Here is a 20,141-nt window from a genome sequence, read left to right on the forward strand (position 1 = left end):
ATGGCAACCGGAGACGAGTGGTGTCCCGCAGGGTTCAGTGTTGGGGCCGCAGCTGTTCACCTTATACATTAATGATCTGGATGAAGGGACTGGGGGCATTCTGGCGAAGTTTGCTGACGATACAAAGATAGGTGGATAGGCAGGTAGTACTGAGGAGGTGGGGAGCGCTGCAGAGAGATTTAGACAGTTTAGGAGAGTGGTCCAGGAAATGGTCGATGAAATTCAATGTGAGTAAATGTGAGGTTTTGCACTTTGGAAAAAAGAATACAGGCATGGACTATTTTCTAAATGGTGAGAAAATTCGCAAAGCAGAAGCACAAAGGGATCTGGGAGTGTTGGTCCAGGATTCTCTAAAGGTTAACTTGCAGGTAGAGTCCATAATTAAGAAAGTGAATGTAATGTTGTCGTTTACCTCAAGAGGGTTGGAATATAAAAGCAGCGATGTGCTTCTGAGGCTTAATAAAGCTCTAGTTAGGCCCCATTTAGAATACTGTGTCCAATTTTATGCCCCACACCTCAGGAAGGACATATTAGCCCTGGAGTGTGTCCAGCGGAGATTCACAGGGATGATCCCTAGAATGGTAGGTTTAACGTATGATGAACGGCTAAGGATCCTGGGATTGTACTCATTAGAGTTTAGAAGGTTGAGGGGAGATCTAGTAGAAACTTACAAGATAATGTATGGTTTAGAAGGGATGGATGCTAGGAAGTTGTTTCCGTTAGGTGGGGAGACTAGGACTCGTGGGCACAGCCTTAAAATTAGAGGGGGTAAATTTAAAACTGAAATGAGATGATATTTCTTCAGCCAGAGAGTGGTGGGCTTGTGGAATTCATTGCCACGGAGTGCAGTGGAGGCCGGGACGTTGGATGCCTTCAAGGCAGAGATCGACAAATTCTGGATCTCAGAAGGAGTCAAGGGCTACGGGGAGAGTGCAGGGAAGTGGAGTTGAAATGCCCATCACCCATGATTTAAATGGCGGAGTTGGCTTGATGGGCCAAATGGCCTTACTTCCACTCCTATGTCTTATGGTCTAAAAAGAATCTCCCTAGCAGAAGAAAGGGAGAAAGAGAGAGAAGAGGGAAAAATTGCAAGTTTTTGAACCTACAAAGTTGGCAAATTAAAGTGCAAAGTCAACTTAAAATGGTGAAGATAGGAGTAGTGGTGAGGGCAATGATGAAAAGCAAATCCATTGTAGCTGAAAGCCTAATAGGGATCTGTTTAAAACATGCCCAAGCTTTACTAAAGTTCAATACGAAGGATGTAGAAGCCTTTTTCATTTCATTTGAGAAAGTGACTAAACAAATCAAATGGCCAGTAACCATATAGATATTGTTGATTCAAACAAAGTCCGTGCTTTGAACTAATGAGGTATTTGTATCATTATAAGAGAAGGTATCTGGGGAATATGATGAGGTGAAAAACACCATCTTAAGTGCATCTGAATTAGTGCCAGAAGGCTACAATCTTTTAGGTATTTAAGGAGGTCAAACATACAGAGAGTTTAAAAGGATCAAACAAAGTATCTGATCGATGGATAAGGACTTTGAAAATAGATCAGACAAATAATTTCCTTAGAACATTGAACAGTACAGCACAGTACAGACCCTTCAGCCCACATAACCTACATTTTATTATCCTCCAATCCTATCCAAGCCTATCCAAGGACTCTTAACAGACTCTAAAATATCTGAGTCTACAACCTACCTCTGACATCTCCCCTATACCTTCCTCCAATCACCTTGAAATTATGCCCTCTCGTAACAGTCATTTCCGCCCTGGGGAAAAGTCTCTGACTATCCACTCCATCTATGCCTCTCATCATCTTGTATATCTCTATTAAGTCACCTCTCATCCTTCTTCGCTCCAATGAGAAAAGCCCTAGCTCCCTCAAACTTTCCTCTAGTACAGGCAGCATCCTGGTAAATCTCCTCTACACCCTCTTTGAAGTTTCCATATCTTTCTTCTAATGAGGTGACCAGAACTGAACACAATATTCCAAGTGTCTTGGAATCTCCAGCATCTGCAGTTCCCATTATCTCTGACAATATTCCAAGTGTGGCCTAACCAGAGTCTTATACAGCTGCAGCATAACCTCACAGCTCTTAAACTCAATTCCCCTGTCAATGAAAACTAACACACCATACACCTTCTTTACAACCCTACCAAGTTGGGTAGCAACTTTGAGGGATCTACGGACATGGAACCCAAGATCCCTCTGTTCCTCCACACTGCCATTAACCCTGTATTCTGCATTGAAATTCAACCTTACAAAATGAATTGCAACTTCACATTTTTCTGGGTTGAATTCCATCTGCAACTTCTTTGCCCAGCTCTGCATCCTGTCAATAACCCTTTGCAACCTACAAAGCCCTCCACACTGTCCACAGCTCCACCAACCTCCGTGTCATCAGCAAACTTATGAACGCACCCTGCCACTTCCTCAAAAAGTCATTTATAAAGATCACAAAGATCAGAAGTCCCAGAACAGAAACCTGCATCACACCACTGAACACCGAGTTCCGGACTGAATGCTTTCCATCTACTGACACCCTCTTTCTTCGATTGGACAGTCAGCTTTGTATTCAGACATTCAAATTTCCCAGAATCCCATGCCTCCTTACTTTCTGAATAAGCCTACCCGGTGTAATCTTATCAAATGCCTTGCTAAAATCTATTTACACACTTCCACTGTTCTGCCTTTATCAATGTGTTTTATCACATCCTCAAAGGATTCAGTACGGCTTGTGAGGCATGACCCGCCCCTCACAAAGCCATGCTGACTATTTCGAATCAAATCGTGCTTTCCCAAATAGTCATAAATACTATCTACCAGAATCCTCTCCAGTAAGACTGACCGGTCTGTAATTCCCAGGATTATCCCTATTTCCTTTCTTGAACAAGGGAATGACATTTGCCAGCCTCCAATCCTCTGGTACTACTCTAGTGCACAGTGCGAATGCCAAGATCATTGCCAAAGGGGCAGAAATCTCTTCCTTCACTTCCCGTAGAAACCTTGGGTATATCCTGCCTGGCCCATCCTTCTTCCTAACAACAACCTGTTTGAGTTTATCTGCCTGTTTCATGCTGTCCTCCTAAAAGTCAAGGTCCCTCTCGCTGATGAATAAGAAGCAAAGTATTCATTAAGGACTTCCCTTACCTCCTCTAACTCGATGCACAATTTCCCTCCACTATCCCTGATTGGCCCTACCCTTACTCTGGTCATCCTTTTCTTCTTCAAATAGGTACAGAAAGTCTTGGGGTTTTCTTTCATCCTACCTGCCAGGGTTTTCTCATACTCTCTTCAAAGTCCATTCTTCAGTTCCTTCCTGGCTACCTTGTAGACCTCTCGAGTCCTGTCCAATCCTTGCTTCCTCAACCTTAAGTAAGCTTTCTTCTTCCTCTCGACTAGCTGTTCCACATGTCTTGTCGTCCAAGGTTCCTTCGCGTTACCATCATTTCCATGCCTCAGTAGGTCAAACCTCTCCAGTACTTTTGTAGCAATTGCTCCCTAAACAACCTTCAAATTGCTTTTGTGTATTTCCCTGAGAACTTCTGATCCCAACTGGTGCTCCGTGGTTCTTGCTTAGTAGCATTGTAATTCCCCATCTCCCAATTAAATACTTTCCCATATCATCTGCTCCTATCCCATGCTCAGGGAGTTGTGAATCACTAACACTAAAATGCTCTCCTACCAGGAGATGTGACACCTGACCTGGTTCGTCGCCAAGCACAAAATCCAATACGGCCTCCCCTCTTGTTGACCTAACTACAATTGAGTCAGACATCCTTCCTGGACACACCTGACAAAATCTGTTCCATCCAAACTATTTGCACTTCGGAGGTTCCAGTCTACATTAGGGAAGTTGAAGTTGCCCATAACAACAACCCTTTTTTTTCCACACCTTACCAAAATCTGTCTCCCAATCTGTTCCTCGGTGTGTCTATTGCACCGGGTCCATAGAAAACTCGCAATAAAGTGACTGCTCCTTTCCTGTTTCTGACTTCCAGCCATACTGGCTCAGAGGAGAACCACTCCTCCACAGCCTCCCTTTCTGCAGCTATGATAGCATCCCTGATTAGCAATGCCACTGCCCCGCCTCTTTTACCTCTCTCCCCATTTCTTTTGAAACATCGATACCCCGGAACATCCAACAACAATTCCTGCCCTTGTGTTATCCTAGTCTTCATAATGGCCACAACATTGTAGCTCCAAGTACTGATCCATGCTCTAAGTTTGTCATCCTTATTCCTGACACTTCTTGCATTTAAGTAGATACACCTCAACCCGTCGCACTGACTGCCACTTTGCCCTATCAACTGCTTATCCTTTCTCACAGATTCTCTGCTTGGTCTATCTGCCTGTACACCGGCTACCCCATCCTCTGATCTGTAGCTCTAGTTCTCTTTCCCCACTAGTAGTGACCCTTACCTCTCACATCTTACAAAAGGAGCATGCAACTGCCCTAGCTTCCATTCCCTCTACTCTAGATTGCCAAAAGAATAAAGAAAAGAAAACTTACCTTACTGACCCTACACAATCTTTTTTTTTGGTTAGAGGAGGAGGATGGGTAGGAGACACTACATGTGTAGTGTTTCGGGTTTGGACAATGTCCGAATAGAATAGCAAGCTTCCCAGCTTGCCCTCTCACCTCTCCCGCCACTTGAATCAAGTAGGCCGCTGCCTCACAAGATAAGTTTTTATAAGGAAAACCTTACCTTCACGGTAGCCCCCGGCTCACGCACTCACCTCTCCCACCAATCGAATCAAAGGCAATGAATGAGGGGGAAGTAAAAACACATCTGGCATTTTCACTGTAATAAACTAGGGCACATGAAGTTGCAGTGTTGGTAATCTAAGTAAATCACTGGGAAGACTGAAGTGGTAAAGCAGGATAATTATTAAAGTGGTAAAGGAAATCCCACTGGAATCTAAAGAGCTGCTAAAGAATGTAGATCCTAGTCAAGGGTTGGTTGATCAGAAAGTACCAGATTTCTTTAAAGAATTTTACCTGTGTAGATAAAGTTTACTCATGTGTACCATGAGGATTAGGTAAAGAAATTCAAATTTTAAGAGATACAGGAGTAAGTCAATCTATGATGGTGAGAGATGAGAAGGTATGTACTTAGGAAGGAGTATTGTTGGAAAAGGTGGTAAATATGTAGAATTTATGGTGAGAAGAGTAGTTTTCTATAGGGTGAGGTTAGAGAGTCCAGTGTAAAGTGGTGAAGTGACAGTATGAATAATACAGGATTTCTCTGTTCTGGAGATACAGTTTCTTCTCAGGAATGATTTAGCTGGATCACAAGTGTGAGTGATGCGGATTGTAGTTGAAAAGCTAGTGACAAATCAGGCAACTGAGATGTTGCCGGAAATATATCCTGGAATTCTTCCTGACACTGATATGAAAAGGTCACAATTTGAAACTGGAGGAGTAATTGGGAAATAAACATAAGAAAACTGACGTTCAATTTATCAGAAGCTATGTTTGATCTAATGTTTTGAGATAAAACAGAAACAGGTGGAAGACAAAGTGGATAGAGAGATAAGTTAAATTACAACAATAAGATGAAAAAAATAAAGCAGCTGTATCAAAAAATATGCACAGAAGAAGAATTTGAGTGTAACTCGGGATGTTACTTTCTTAACAAAGGAAGACTTGATGAGGAAAAGGAGACCATTACGTATTCAGGCAGATCAAAAATGGGCAGGAATTCATCAAGTTGCATTACCAGTATATTATAGAAAGGTGGTGTTTCAGGTAGTAAATTAAGTACCAGTAGGAGGTCATTTAGGAGTAAAGAATTCTCAAGCCAAAATACAAAAATATTTACTTAACAAGTATTCCACTCAGACTCACCCCATAACCTAGCATTTGGTTTATTCACCTCATCTGCTCATTGTTGGACTACGGGAGGAAACCAGAGTACCCAGAAGAAACCCATACAGGCACGGGGAGAATGTGCAAACCCCATGCAGGCTGCCAGCAGAGCATGCAATCGAACCCATGTCCCTGGCACTGTGCGACAGCAGTGCTAACACTGAGCCATCTTGCCACCCGGATGTGGTTGAATTTTGCCTGACATGTCACATGTTAGTAGTGATAAATGCAGCACTGTTAATAGCTATTCCAGCATTTAAGAAACCTTTTACAACAGTCTTAATTGATTGTGTAGGACCTCCCTAAAGCAAAAAGTGGGAATCAATATTTGTTGACCAAAATGGACGTGTCTGCTAGATTTCCAGAGACCATTCCATGATATGATATGGCTTGAAGGATTGTAGAAGAGTTACTTAAATGTTTGACTAGATATAGACTATCCGTAGAAATACAATCAGATCAAGGGTCAAATTTCACATAATTCAAACAAGGTATGAATAGCTTAGGAATAAAGCAATTTAAATCAATGTTGTACTATCCAGGATCGCAAGGAGCTTTAGAACAGTTGCATCAAACTTTAAGGACATTTTTGAAAGCTTACAGTCAAAACTTACTAGTCAAAACTACACAGAGGATTGGGATGAAGGAATTCCATTTGTACATATTTACAATTAGAGATGCACATAACAAATGAACTAATTTCTGTCCATTTGAATTAGTTTTCAAACATGAAGTGAAAGCACCACTGAAATTAATTAAGGAAAAATTGGTGACTTAGGATTCTGAGACTACATATTTGGACAATGTGTCAAATTTTAGGGAAAGATAAAATAGAGGGGGTAGTTGGCTTGACAACATCACATGCATGACATATGATGAAACAGGAAGCAGACAAGAAATCAAAAACTTGTAGTTTCTTTAAAGGAAATAAAATAGTATTAGTGATGGGTGAACCTTTTAAAGAAAAATGTAGTGGGCCTTATCAAATGGAAAGTAAAATAAGTAAGGTGAATTATTCAATAAGAATGCCAGATAGAAGGAAAGCATGACAGTATGTCATGTGAATATGCTCAATTTCTATTTTGGTAGGGAACAAAAGAAAAAGGAGAAAGTGGTACTTGTCGTGGAACATAGAACAAAATCCATATAAATTTGAATGTGATATTCCTCAAATTAAATTGGATAACGAGGATGTTGTCAAAAATTGGGATAAATTATTGAGTTATCTTCCAGAGGAAAATTGAAATGATCCGAAAGAGTTTTTAACGATCACATGTGGAAAGAAACTAAGAAGTACTAATATGATTGCACATGATGTACATATAGAAAATGCTGCTCCAATTAAGCAACATCCTATAGACTTAACCCTGAAATTGGCACAAGTTCAAGAAGTAAGCATGCTGAAGCATGATATAATCAGTTCTGAGGAAGGGTCACTGAACCTGAAATGTTAACACTGACATTTTCTTCACAGATGCTGCCAGAACTGCTGAGCTTTTCCAGAAACTTCTGTTTTTGTTTCTGATTTACAGCATCTGCAGTTCTTTCAATTTTTATGAAATAATCAAAGTGAGTTGCAACAAAAAGCGTTCACTCATAGTGATGGTGCCAAAACCAGATTGTAGCTAATGCCTGTGTATTGATTACTGCAAAGTTCATGCAGTTATGAAATCTGATTCATATCCTGTTCCATGGCTGGAAGACTGTATTGAGCAGGTGGGACAAGCAACTTATATTTTGAAGCTGGCCATACTCAATGGATACAGGCACGTATCTTTATCTGAGACAGCAAAGAAAATTTTGGTCTTCATGCCACCAAATGGATTTTACTAAGTCAAAATTATGTCACTTGTTTTGAAACATGCACCAGTAACATTGCAAAGACTGACCTATAAAGTCATTTTGGGATTTCTCAACTGTGTGATATACATAGCCAATCTGGTGATTTTTAGTCACACGCGGTAGGTACATTTGAAGCATCTATCAGAATTGTTTGATTGACTTCAGAAGGCGGGTTTGGTAATACGCTTGGCTACACTTGGCTTTATTGGGAGTTTTCTATAGACCCCCCCCCCCCCCCCCCCCACAGCAACAGATACTGAGGAACAGATTGGGAGACAGACTTTGGAAAGGTGCAAAAGTAATAGGGTTGTCGTCATGGGTGACTTCAACTTCCCGAATATAGACTGGAACATCCGAAGTGCAAATAGTTTGGTTGGAGCAGATTTTTTCAGGCGTGTCCAGGAAGGATGTCTGACTCAATATGTAGATAGGCTGACTAGTGGGGAGGCCATATTGGATTTGGTGCTTGGCAATGAACCAGGCTTGGCAATGTCCCTACACAGTGATGGATGTGGCATACTCAACCCAGCAAGCCATTCATCAATAACACATTACAGTTTTAGGGAAGTACAGTGGAAATATTATTTGTCATGAATGTCAGGAATCTCAAAACCACCGAGCCTGCATATACTTATGCATATTATGGCAAAAACTAGATTAAGACTCACATGACTTGGTATTCTAAAACATTTAAATTGGATCGTTACCTGAAAATTTAAAGGGATTCTGGGAAATGATAGTGTGCATGCACAGTCCCAATGGTTCAACGCATACAAAATATCCACATTCAACATCCTGTTTATCCCCTTAAAGTTACTAACATTTTTTATATGCATTGGGCATCAGACTGGTTTTATTTCTAAAATAGGAATTTAAAAAATGCCACATTGACTGTCCAAAGCTCATCTGCTTCATCCTTGATCACAACATCTTCATCTTCAGCAACTAGTTCTTCATTCAAACACATAGAACAGCCATGGGAACAAGATTCACACCCCAATATGCCAATATTTTCATGCTCAATTTTGAACAAGACTTCTTTGCTGACCGGACCTCTGACCAACAGTAAATCACTGAAACAACTACGTAGTGATATCAACAAGTTTCATCCCACCAGATTTACCTTGGACTATTCTTTAGAATCAGACTCATTCTTGGATATATGCATCTCCATTCAAGATAAATGCCTCAACGCCTCACTCTGCTGGATTCCTACGTATGATGCTGCATTTCTCGAGCTTCCATCTTAAATAGTCAAAAAAAACTCAACACCTATGGACAAGCCATAAGCATACACTGGATCTGTTCAGATGAGGAGGTACACATTGGACATCTGAAGATTCTGAAGAATGCCTTCAAAAACAGGATCTGATGCTCAACTCCTCGATTGCCAGTTTCAACATGCCACAGTGAGAACCGTTGTGACCAACTCAGAAGACAGACATGGGTTACGACCAATAGGGTACCTTTCGAAGTCCACTACCTCCAGGGAGCAGAGAATCTACGCCATGTTCTTCGCAGCCTTCAACATATTGATGATAATGAGGACCTCACCAGGATCTTTCCTATGTCCCCACTTATTGCCTTCAAACAACTGCCAAACCTTAAACAGACTATTATTCACACTAACTACCCAGCCATCAGGACATCGATCACAACCGCATATAACCCTGCCATGGCAACCTCTGCAAGATATGTCAGATCACTGACATGAATCACCACCACCCACTATATTCATGGCAGATACTCATGTGACTTAGCCAACATTGCTTATCTCATATGCTGCAGGTAAGAATGCCTAGAGGCATGGTAATTTGGTGATACCATGCAGACACTACAATAATGGATGAATGGACACCATGCAACAATTGCCAGACAGTGGGGTGTTCCTCACTGTTCTAAAATTCAATTCACTTACCAATGAAAGCCGACACACCATATGTCTTTTTACAACCCTATCAACTTGGGTAGCAACTTGGAAGGATCTACGCATGTAGACCCCAATTCTCTCTGTTCTTCCACACAGACCATAACACCATGAGATATAGGAGCAGAAATTAGGCCATTTGGCCCATTGAGTCTGCTCCGCTATTCAATCTTAGCTGTTAAGTTCTTCAACCCCATTCTCCTGCTTTCTCCCTGTAACCCTTGATCCCCTTGATAATCAAGACCCTAACTATATCAGTTTTAAATGTACTCAGTGACTTGGCCTCCACAGCCTTCTTTGGCAGTGACGTCTGCCTCAAGAAGTTTCTCCTTATCGCCATTCTAAAAGGTCTTCCCTTTACTCTAAGGCTGTGTCCTTGGGTCCGAGTCTCTCCTACCAATGGAGGTATCTTCCCAACGTCCACTTTGTTCAAGCCATTCAGGATTCTGCAAGTTTCAATTAGATCTCCCTTCATCCTTCTAAACTCCAATGAGTATATGCCCAGAGTCCTCAAATGTTCCTCATATGTTCAACTTTTCACCCCGGGACCATTCTCAAAACCTCCTCTGAACTTGTTCCAGGGCCAGTACATCTTTCCTGAGATATGGGGCCCAAAACTGTACACAATATTCAAAGTGTGGCCTGACCTAATGCCTTATAAAGCCTTAGAACATCCCTGTTTTTAACTTAAAGTCCTCAAAGTAAATGCCAACATTGCATTTGCCTTCCTGAGTAGTGACTCAACCTGCAAGTTTACGTTGGGAGAATCCTGGGCTAGAACTCCCAAGTCTCTTTGCACTTCAGACTTCTGAACTTTCTCCCCATTTAGAAAATAGTCCATGCTTTTATTCTTCTTACCAAAGTGCATGACCTCACACATTCCCACATTGTACTCCATCTTCCACTTCTTTGCCCACTCTCCTAACCTGTCCAAATCCTTCTACAGCCTCCCTACCTCCTCAATATACCTGTGCCTCCACCGATCTTTGTATTGTCTGCAAACTTAGCAAGAATGCCCACAGTTCCTTCATGGAGATCATTAATGTATAAAGTGAAAAGTTGTGGTCCCATCACTGACTCTTGCAGAACACCTGCTGCCATCCTGTGAAAGACCCTTTTATCCCCAGTCTCTGCTTTCTGCCAGACAGCCAATCTTCTATCCATGCTAGCACCTTGCCTCTAACACCATGGGCCTTTATCTTAATCTGCAGCCTCCTGTGTGGCACTTTATCAAAGGCCTTCATGAAGTCCAGGTAGATAACATCCATTAGCGCTCCTACGTCTACCCTACTTGTTACTTCCTCAAAGAATTCTAGCAGATTTGTCAGGCATGACCTCCCCTTGAAGAAACCATACCAACTTTGCCTATTTTACTATACACTTCCAAATATTCAGAAATCTCATCCTTTACAATGGACTTCAAAATCTTACCCACAACTGAGGTTAGGTTAATCGGCCTGTAATTTTCCATCTTTCGCCTTACTCTCTTTTTAAACAGGGGTGTCAGATAAGCAATTTTCCAGTCCTCTGGGACTCTCCCTGACTTGCGATTACTGAAAAGATCACCACTAATGTTTCAGTTATCTCTTCAGCTATCTCTGTTAGAACTCTCGGGTGTAGTCCATCTGGTCCAACCGAGAATCCTGCCATTAATCCTGTATTCTGCATTCAAATTTGACATTCCAAAATGAATCGCTTCACACTTTTGTGGGTGGATTTCCATCTACCACTTCTTTGCCCAGCTCTGCATCCTGTCAATATTCCTTCGCAGCCTAAAAAACCTCCACACTGTCCACAGCTCCACCAACCTCCGTGTCATCGGCAAACTTACTGCCCACCCTTCCTCATCCAAGTCATTTATAATGATCAAAAAGATCATAGGTCCTAGAGCAGCTCCCTGTGGAACACCACTGGTCACCAAGCACCAGGCTGAATACTTTCCATCTACTACTACCCTCTCTTCTATTGGATAGCCAGTTTTGTATCAAAACAACCAAATGTCCCTGAATCCCATGTGTTCTTACTTTCTGAATGAGCCTACCCTGTGGAATCTTATAAAATGCCTTGCTAAAATCCATATATGCCACATCCAGTGCTCTGCCTTCAATATGTTTTGTTACATCCTGAAAGAATTCAATAAGGTTTGTGGGACATGACCTGCCCCTAACAAAGACATGTTGACTATTTCTAATCAAACTATGCTTTTCCAAATAATCGTAAATACTCTCAGAATTGTCTCCAATAATTTGCCCACTCCAGAAGTAGGACTGAATGGTCTGTAATTCCCAGGATTACCCCTATTCCCTTTCCTGAAGAAGGAAATGACATTTTCCACCCTCCAAACTTCTGGTACTACTCCAGTAGACACTAAGGACAGGAAGATCTTGGCCAAAGGGGCAGTAATCTCTTCCCTTGCTTCCCATAGTAACCATAGGTATTTCCCATCTGGCCCAGGGGACTTACCTATCCTCATGTTTTTCAAAATTTCTAGCACATCCTCCTTGCTAACATCAACCTGTTTGAGCATATCTGCCTGTTTCATGCTGTCCTCACAAACGTCAAGGTCATTCTCACCGATGAATACTGAAGCAAAGTAACCATTAAGGACCTCTCCTACCTCCTTTGATTCCGTGCACAAGTTCCCTCCACTACCCTTGATTGGCCTTACCCTCACTCTGGCCATCATCTTGTTCGTCACATAAGCATAGATCGCCTTGGGGTTTCTTTGAGCATCCAAGGTTTTCTCTTACCCCCTTCTAGCTCTCCTAAGTCCATTCTTCAGCTTTTTTCCTGGCTATCTTGTAGACCTCTAGAGCCTTGTCCAATCCTTACTTCCTCAACGTTAAGTAAGCTTCCTTCTTCCTCTTGACTTGATGTCCCACATGTCTTGTCATCAAAGGTTCCTTCACGATACCATCCTTTCCTTGCCTCAGTGGGACAAGCCTATCCAGTGCTTGTAGTAGGTGCCCCCTAAACAAACTCCACATTTCTGAGATAATGGGAACTGCAGATGCTGGAGAATCCAAGATAATAAAGTGTGAAGCTGGATGAACACAGCAGGCCAAGCAGCATCTCAGGAGCACAAATTTTGCTTGGCCTGCTGTGTTCATCCAGCTTCACACCTTATTATCCACATTTCTGTCCTGCATTTCCCTTAGAACATACAATCCCAACTTATGTTCCTCAGTTCTTGCCCATTAGCATTTTAATTTCCCCCTCCCCCAATTAAGTGTTTTCCCATACCATCTGCTCCTTTCCCTCTCCTATAGTATAGGTCAGAGAGTTGTGATCACTATCACCAAAATCCTCTCCCACAGCGAGATCTGACACCTGGCCTGGTTCATTGCCAAGCACCAAATTCAATATGGCCTTCCCTCTAGTCGGCCTATCTACATGTTGAATCAGAAAGCCTTCTTGACCACACTTGACAAAATCTGCTCCATCCAAACTATTTGCACTTAGGAGGTTTCAGTCTATATCAGGGAAGTTGAAATCATCTATGAAAACAACCTATTACTTCTCAGTAGCTTCAGAACTTAGGGGAAGAGTTACCAGACCAGAAATGTTAACTCTGATCTTTTCTTCACAGATGTTGCCAGACTTGCTGAGGTTTTCCAACAACTTCTGGTTTTGTTCCTGATTTACAGCATCTACAGTTCTTTCAGGTCCATTTCTGTGGTGGGGAAGAAATTAAGTCATTGGCTGAGAGTTTTGACCTTGTCTGGTTCAAGGATGTGATCAGATAAGTTGGCAATGCATTTCCTGTGATGGTACCATTTTCAACTGCAGTACCGGGAAGGCTTGGCTACTGCTGGTGGTGATGCCATGTTTCTCCAGTTTCTTGTTTTTGTGTGTGTGAAGGTTCCACTTACAAGCATACATCGAGAAATCTGTGGGGTGAATTTGCATTGTAGATTTGTAATTGCAATTAACTGGCTCCAAAGTAAGAGGGAATTCCACAGGTTTGCAACTCTGAGTGAAGGAATTCTTCCACATCCCAGTCCTGATTGGTTTATCCCTAGTTCTGGACTTCCCCATTATTGGGAACAACCTTCCTGCATCTAGCCTGTCCAATCCCATCAGGATTTTATATGTTTCTACAAGATACCTCCATCATTCTTCTAAATTCCAGCAAGTACAAGCCCAGTCAATCTTGTCATTCCTCATATTTCAGTCCTGCTATCCCGGCAATCAATCTGGTGAACCTTTGCTGGATTCGGTCAGTAGCAAGGATGTCCTTCCTCAGACTAAGAAACCAAAACTGCATACAACACTCAAGGTGTGGCTGCACCAAGGCCATGTGCAACTGCAGCAAGACTTCAATATTCAAATCCCCTTGCTATGAGACAAGGTAAGAAGGGGTAAGATTAAGGAGCCTTGGATGACGGGAACAGAGGTGCTTCTCATCAAAAAGAAAAAGATAGCTTACGTAAAGTGGAGGAAGCAAGGGTCTAGCACAGCTTTAGAGGGTTACAGACTTGCTCGGAAGGAGCTCAAAAGTGGACTGAGAAGGGCCAGGAGGGGGCATGAAAAAGGCTTGGCAGGAAGGATTAGGGAGAACCTGAAGGCATTTTACTCATACGTGAGGAATAAGAGAATGATCAGGGAGAAGGTAGGGCCGATCAGGGATAGCATAGGGAGCTTGTGCGTGGAGTCTGAGCAGACAGGGGAAGCCCTAAATGAGTTTTTTGCTTCAGTTTTCACGAAGGAAAGGGACCTTGTTGTGAATGAGAACTTTGAGGAGCAGGAAAACAGGCTTCAACAGATCGAAATTGAGGAAGTTGATGTGCTGAAAATTTTGGCAAACATTAAGATTGATAAGTCCCCAGGGCCAGACCAGATTTATCCTAGGTTGCTCGGGGAAGCGAGAAAGCAAGTTGCTAAGCCGCTGGCGAAGATCTTTGCTTCCTTACTCTCCATGGGAGTCATACCGGAAGACTGGAGGGAGGCAAATGTTGTTCCTCTTTTCAAGAAAGGGAATAGGGAAACCCCTGGAAATTACAGACCAGTCAGTCTTACGTCTGTGGTCAGCAAGGTTTTGGAAAGAATTCTGAGCGATAGGATTTATGACTATTTGGAAAAGCATAGCGTGATTAAAGCGAGTCAGCATGACTTTTTGAGAGGCAGGTCATGCCTTACAAATCTTATTGAGTTCTTTAAGGAAGTCACGAGACAGGTTGATGAGGGTCGAGCAGTGGATGTGGTGTTCATGGACTTCAGCAAGGCATTTGATAAGGTTCCCCACGGCAGGCTCATTCATAAAGTCAGGAGGTATGATATACAGGGTGATTTGGCTGTCTGGATTCAGAATTGGTTGGCTGACAGGAGGCAGGGAGTGGTTGTAGATGGTAAGTATTCTGCCTGGAGGTCAGTGCTGAGTGGTGTCCCACAGGGCTCTGTTCTTGGGCCTCTGCTCTTTGTAGTTTTTATGAATGACTTGGATGAGGAGGTTGAGGGGTGGGTTAGTATGTTTGCTGATGACACAAATGTTGGAGGTGCCGTTGATAGTATCGAGGGCTATTGCAGGCTTCAGCGAGACATTGACAGAATGCAGAGCTGGGCTGAGAATTGGAAGATGGAGTTCAACCTGAATAAATGCAAAGTGATGCATTTTGGACGGTCGAACTTAAATGCTGAATATAGCGTTAAAGGCAGGATTCTCGGCAGTGTGGAGGAACAGCAGGATCTTGGTGTTCAAGTGCATAGCTCCCTCAAAGTTGCCACCCAAGTGAATAAGGTTGTTAAGAAAGCATATGGTGTTTTGGCTTTCATTAACAGGGGGATCAGGCTTAAGAGCCGCGAGGTTATACTGCAGCTCTACAGAATGTCTCTGCTTCCCTAACCTGTCCTTCCTCTCACCCATCCCTTTCTCCCACCTCAGGCCGCACCTCCATTTCCTACCTACCACCTCATCCCGCCTCCTTGACCAGTCCATCTTCCCTGGACTGGCCTATCCCCTCCCTACCTCCTCACCTATACTCTCCTCTCCACCTACCTTCTTTTCTTTCCATCTTCGGTCCGCCTCCCCCTCTCTCCTTATTTATTCCAGTTCCCTCTCCCCATCCCCCTCTCTGATGAAGGGTCTAGGCCCGAAACGTCAGCTTTTGTGCTCCTGAGATGCTGCTTGGCCTGCTGTGTTCATCCATCTCCACACTTTGTTATCTTGGATTCTACAGCATCTGCAGTTCCCATTATCACTATTCAGATAATAAACTGCTTTCCTGTTTTTGTCACCAAAGTGAATATCCCCACAATTATCCACATTGTATTGCATTTACCAAGTATTGGCCACTTAGCCTGTCTATCCAAGTCATCCTGCAGCCTCTTAGCATCCCCCCCACAGCGCACACTGCCACCCAACTTAGTGTCATATGCAAATTTGGAGATATTGCATGCAATTCCTTTGCCCAAATCGTTAATGTATACTGTGAACAGCAGGGGTCCCAAAACTGAACTCCGTAGCACTCCACTCATCACTGCCTGCCACTCTGAAAAGGACCCATTTATTCCAACTCTCTGCTTTCTATCTGCCAACAAGTTCTCTATTCATGTGCTCTGATACCATGAGCTTTAATTTGCCTTCCTAATGTCATGTGGAAATTTGTCAGAACCCTTTTGAAATGATACACAAGATCTATTGATTCACCCTTGTACACACTATAGGTCACATGCTCAAAAAATTCCAGAAGATTCGTCAAGCATGATTTTCCTTTAGTGAATTCATGCTGACTAGGTCAGATTCTGTCGCTGCTTTCCAAATGTTCAGTTATTACAGTGTTAATAATAGACTCCAGCATTTTCTCCACTATTGATTTCAGACTAACCAGCCTATAATTCTGTTCTCTTTCGCCCTCTCTCCTTTTTCAAGGGGTCACACTGGCTACTCTTCAGGCCATTGGAATTCTTTCAGAGTCTACAGAATGCTGAAAAATGATCACCAATGCATTGACTATTTCCAGGGCCACTTCTTTGAGTACTCTAGGATGCAGAGCTTCAGGCCTTGGGGACTTTATCATAGAGTTCATAGAATCCCTACAGTGTGGAAACAGGCCCTTCAGTCCAACAAGTCCACACCAACCCTCAGTGCATCCCAACCAGACCCATCCCCTAATCTACATACCCCTGGACACTACAGGCAATTTAGCATGCCCAATCCACCTAGCCTGCACATTTTTGGACTGAGATAGCAAACCTGAGCACTCGGAGGAAACCCACGCAGAAAAGGGGAGAATGTGCAAACTCCACACACTGCGGGTGGAATCAAACCCTGGTCCTTGGCCCATCAATTTCCCCAATACCATTTCCTGAAGCGTGAGGAATGCCTTCAGTTCCTCCTTCATGCTTGACCCTCTGTCCACTAGCATTTCCTAAAGGTTATTTGTGTTCTCCTTAGTGAAGGGAGATCCAAAGTATTTGTTCAGCTTGTCTGCCATCTTTGTTGTCCATTATGAATTAACCTGATTCTAATTGCAAGGGACCTACATTTGTCTTCACCAGTCTTTTTCTCTTCATACATCTACAGAAGATGTTGCAGTCAGTTTTTACATTTTCCGTAAAACTTACCTTCATATTCTATTTTCCCCTTCTAAATTAAACCCTTTGTCTCCTCTGCTGAATTGTAATTTTCTCCTCAGGTTTGCTGCTTTTTCTGGCCAATTTATATGCCTCTTCTTTGCCTTTAACACTATCTCTGATATCCCTTATTAGCCATTGTTGAGTTTTACCCTTCGGCCAGACGGGGATATACAATTGTTGAAGTTCATCCATTCTTTAAATTTCTGCCATTGCATATCCACTGTCAACCCCTTAAGTATCCTTGGCCAACTTATCCTCGCCAATGCATGCCTCATACCATGCAAGTTAGATTTCTTTAAATACAGGACTTTAGTTTCAGATTTAATTGTGTCACTCTCCAACTTAATGAAGAATTCTACCAAATTATTGTCACTCCCCACTAAAGGATCTTGTACCACATTGCTACTAATTAATCCTCTCATTACACAATACCCAGTCTCGGATGGCTTGCACTCTAGTTGGTTCCTCAACATGTTGGTCAAGGAAATGGCCCCTCATACATTCTAGGAAATCCTCCTTCATCGCATTGTTACCGCTTTGATTAGTCCAATCAGTATGTAGATTGAAGTTACCCATGATAACTGTTGCACCCTTACTGCATGCATCTCTAATTTCCTCTTTGATACAATCCCCAACATCACAACTACTGTACACAATTCCCACTGACATCTTTTTCCCTTTGGTATTCTGCACCTCCACCTATGTAGATTCCACATCATCCAGGCTAATATCCTTTCTAACTTTTCTGTTAATCTCCTCCTTTACCAGCAATGCTCCCTTTCCCTTCTGTCTATCTTTCCCAATAATAGAATAACCCTGGACAATGAGTTGCCATCCTTGTCACACTGGAGCCAGGCCCCCGTGATCCCAATTACATCATATGCATTAAAAACTGCCTGCACAGTTAATTTTTGTTACAAATGCTCCTGGCATTGAGACACAGAACCTTTTTTTTAAAAAACATTTATTGCCTTTTTAGAACCATGGTATAATGTGTCCTTTTTGGATTTTTGTCTTTGGTTTCTCTGCCCTCCACTTTCACCTTCCACTTTCACTTTTCCCCTTACTGTCTTCTGTTTCTGTCCCCACACAACTTACTTCCAACTTCCTGGTTTTGTTTCTGCCCCCTGCTATATTAGTTTAAATGCGCCCAACCAGCACGAACAATTACTCCCTTAGTACATCGGTTCCAGTCCTGCCCAGTGTGGACCGTCCAATTTGTACCGGTCCCACCTCCTCCAGAACTGGTTCCAATGTCCCAGGAATTTGAATCCTTCCCTCTTGTACCATCCTTCAAAACATGTATTCATCCTAGTTATCCTGCCATTCCTACTCTGGCTAGCATGTGACACTGCTGGCAATCTCAACATTTGAGCTTCTAATTTTTACTTTAGCACATAGCTTCTTAAAATTCAGCCTATAGAACCTCATCCCATTTTTTACCTATATCATTAGTGCCTACATGCACTACATGAGCTAGCTGTTCATGCTCCCCCTCCAGAATGTCCTGCAGCTACTCCAAGACATCACTGACCCTGGACTCTCATTTGTGGCTGCAGAAATACCTATCTATTTCCCTTACAATTGAATCCTCAGTCACTATTGCTTTGCCACTATTTTTCCTGCCCTACTGTGCAGCAGAGCCAGCTACAGTGCCATGAACTTGGTTGCTGCCATATTCCTCTGGTGAGCCATCTTCCTCAAAGTATCCAAAACAGTATTCCTATTTTGGAAGAAGATGATCACAGGGGACCCCAGCAGTATTTTCTTACTCTTCCTCTGTTTGTTGGTCACCCATTCCCTAACTTCCTCATTAATAGTTATCTGTGATGTGACCAACATATCGAATGTGCTGTCCACAATTCCTTCAGGCTCATGGAGGCTCTAAAGTGAATCCGGCAACAGCTCCAGAGCCGTCAGGCAGTCAAACAGGAGCTGTAGTTCAACAAAATTCTAGCATGTTAAAGAGTCAGGGATATCAGAACCGTCCTTGCATTCCCACATCATACAGGACAAGCATCATATGGGTCTGGGATTTCATGCCATGACTTAACCCTTAAGTTAACAACAATAGCAAAGTAAACAGAAAATAAGAAAGAAGAGAAAAGAAACTACTCACTCATCACCCACCATTCACTTAACTGCTGCCTGTGACTTCACAGTTAAATGTCCTTCTACCTTGCATTTACTCTCATGTCTTCAGCAGCTGCAGTGGTTCACTCCTCTGCCAACTGACTTGCCTCACTGCTGATTGCCCTCCTCACCAAAAACCAGCATTCACTTAAGCTTAGATTTAAATCTCCAGCAACACTGCCACTAAAAAGGAGCCCTTCTCTGCTTTCACTTGCCTTCCTTTTATATCCTCCTGGACAGTGACTTAGATGACTCCTCCCAGAATCCTTCTCACCCACGCCCTCTATTCTCACCTGCGCCCTTTGTGACTGAATGGGACCGAATCCAGATTGATTGGAGCTGCATGCCATCAATTTAGCCATTGATAGCTGCACCCCAATACAGCCCACTCCTGCCAATGTATCACTGGATCTGAAATGTTGACTATGCTTTCTCTTCACAGATGCTGCTGAGATTCTTCAGCTGGGGTTTTCTATGTTTCTATTTCTGTCTTTGGCTCAAAATATTGGTGGACATGAGTTTCATTGATTGGTCTACAGCTGAGTTGTAATCAGCCAATTTCTACTTGTCATTCTGACATTGGTCTATCTAGAATACAAAACCTTCTCTGCAATTTCACTCAGTTGGAGCTGATAGAAATTAACAATTAAAATATTGGCAGACCAGGTGCCAATGTCACTTGAAATGCCAGTTTTATAGCTTTAGAATTTTTACATTAAAAAGAAAAGTACTTCCAGAATTATACTTTCTTCAACATGTTGTGTGCCTAAATGTGCTAAGAACA

The 20,141-nt window shown here is 42.6% G+C and overlaps 1 protein-coding gene across 1 annotated transcript in view; it reads right to left on the bottom strand.

Annotated features, from left to right (window-relative positions):
* Window positions 1-20,141, bottom strand: part of zdhhc21 (zinc finger DHHC-type palmitoyltransferase 21) — a 252,814-nt gene that overhangs the window by 50,877 nt on the left and 181,796 nt on the right. The window lies entirely within an intron of this gene.

This window comes from Stegostoma tigrinum, chromosome 3, assembly GCF_030684315.1.
Source record: "Stegostoma tigrinum isolate sSteTig4 chromosome 3, sSteTig4.hap1, whole genome shotgun sequence".
In the NCBI taxonomy this organism is placed as follows: domain Eukaryota; kingdom Metazoa; phylum Chordata; class Chondrichthyes; order Orectolobiformes; family Stegostomatidae; genus Stegostoma; species Stegostoma tigrinum.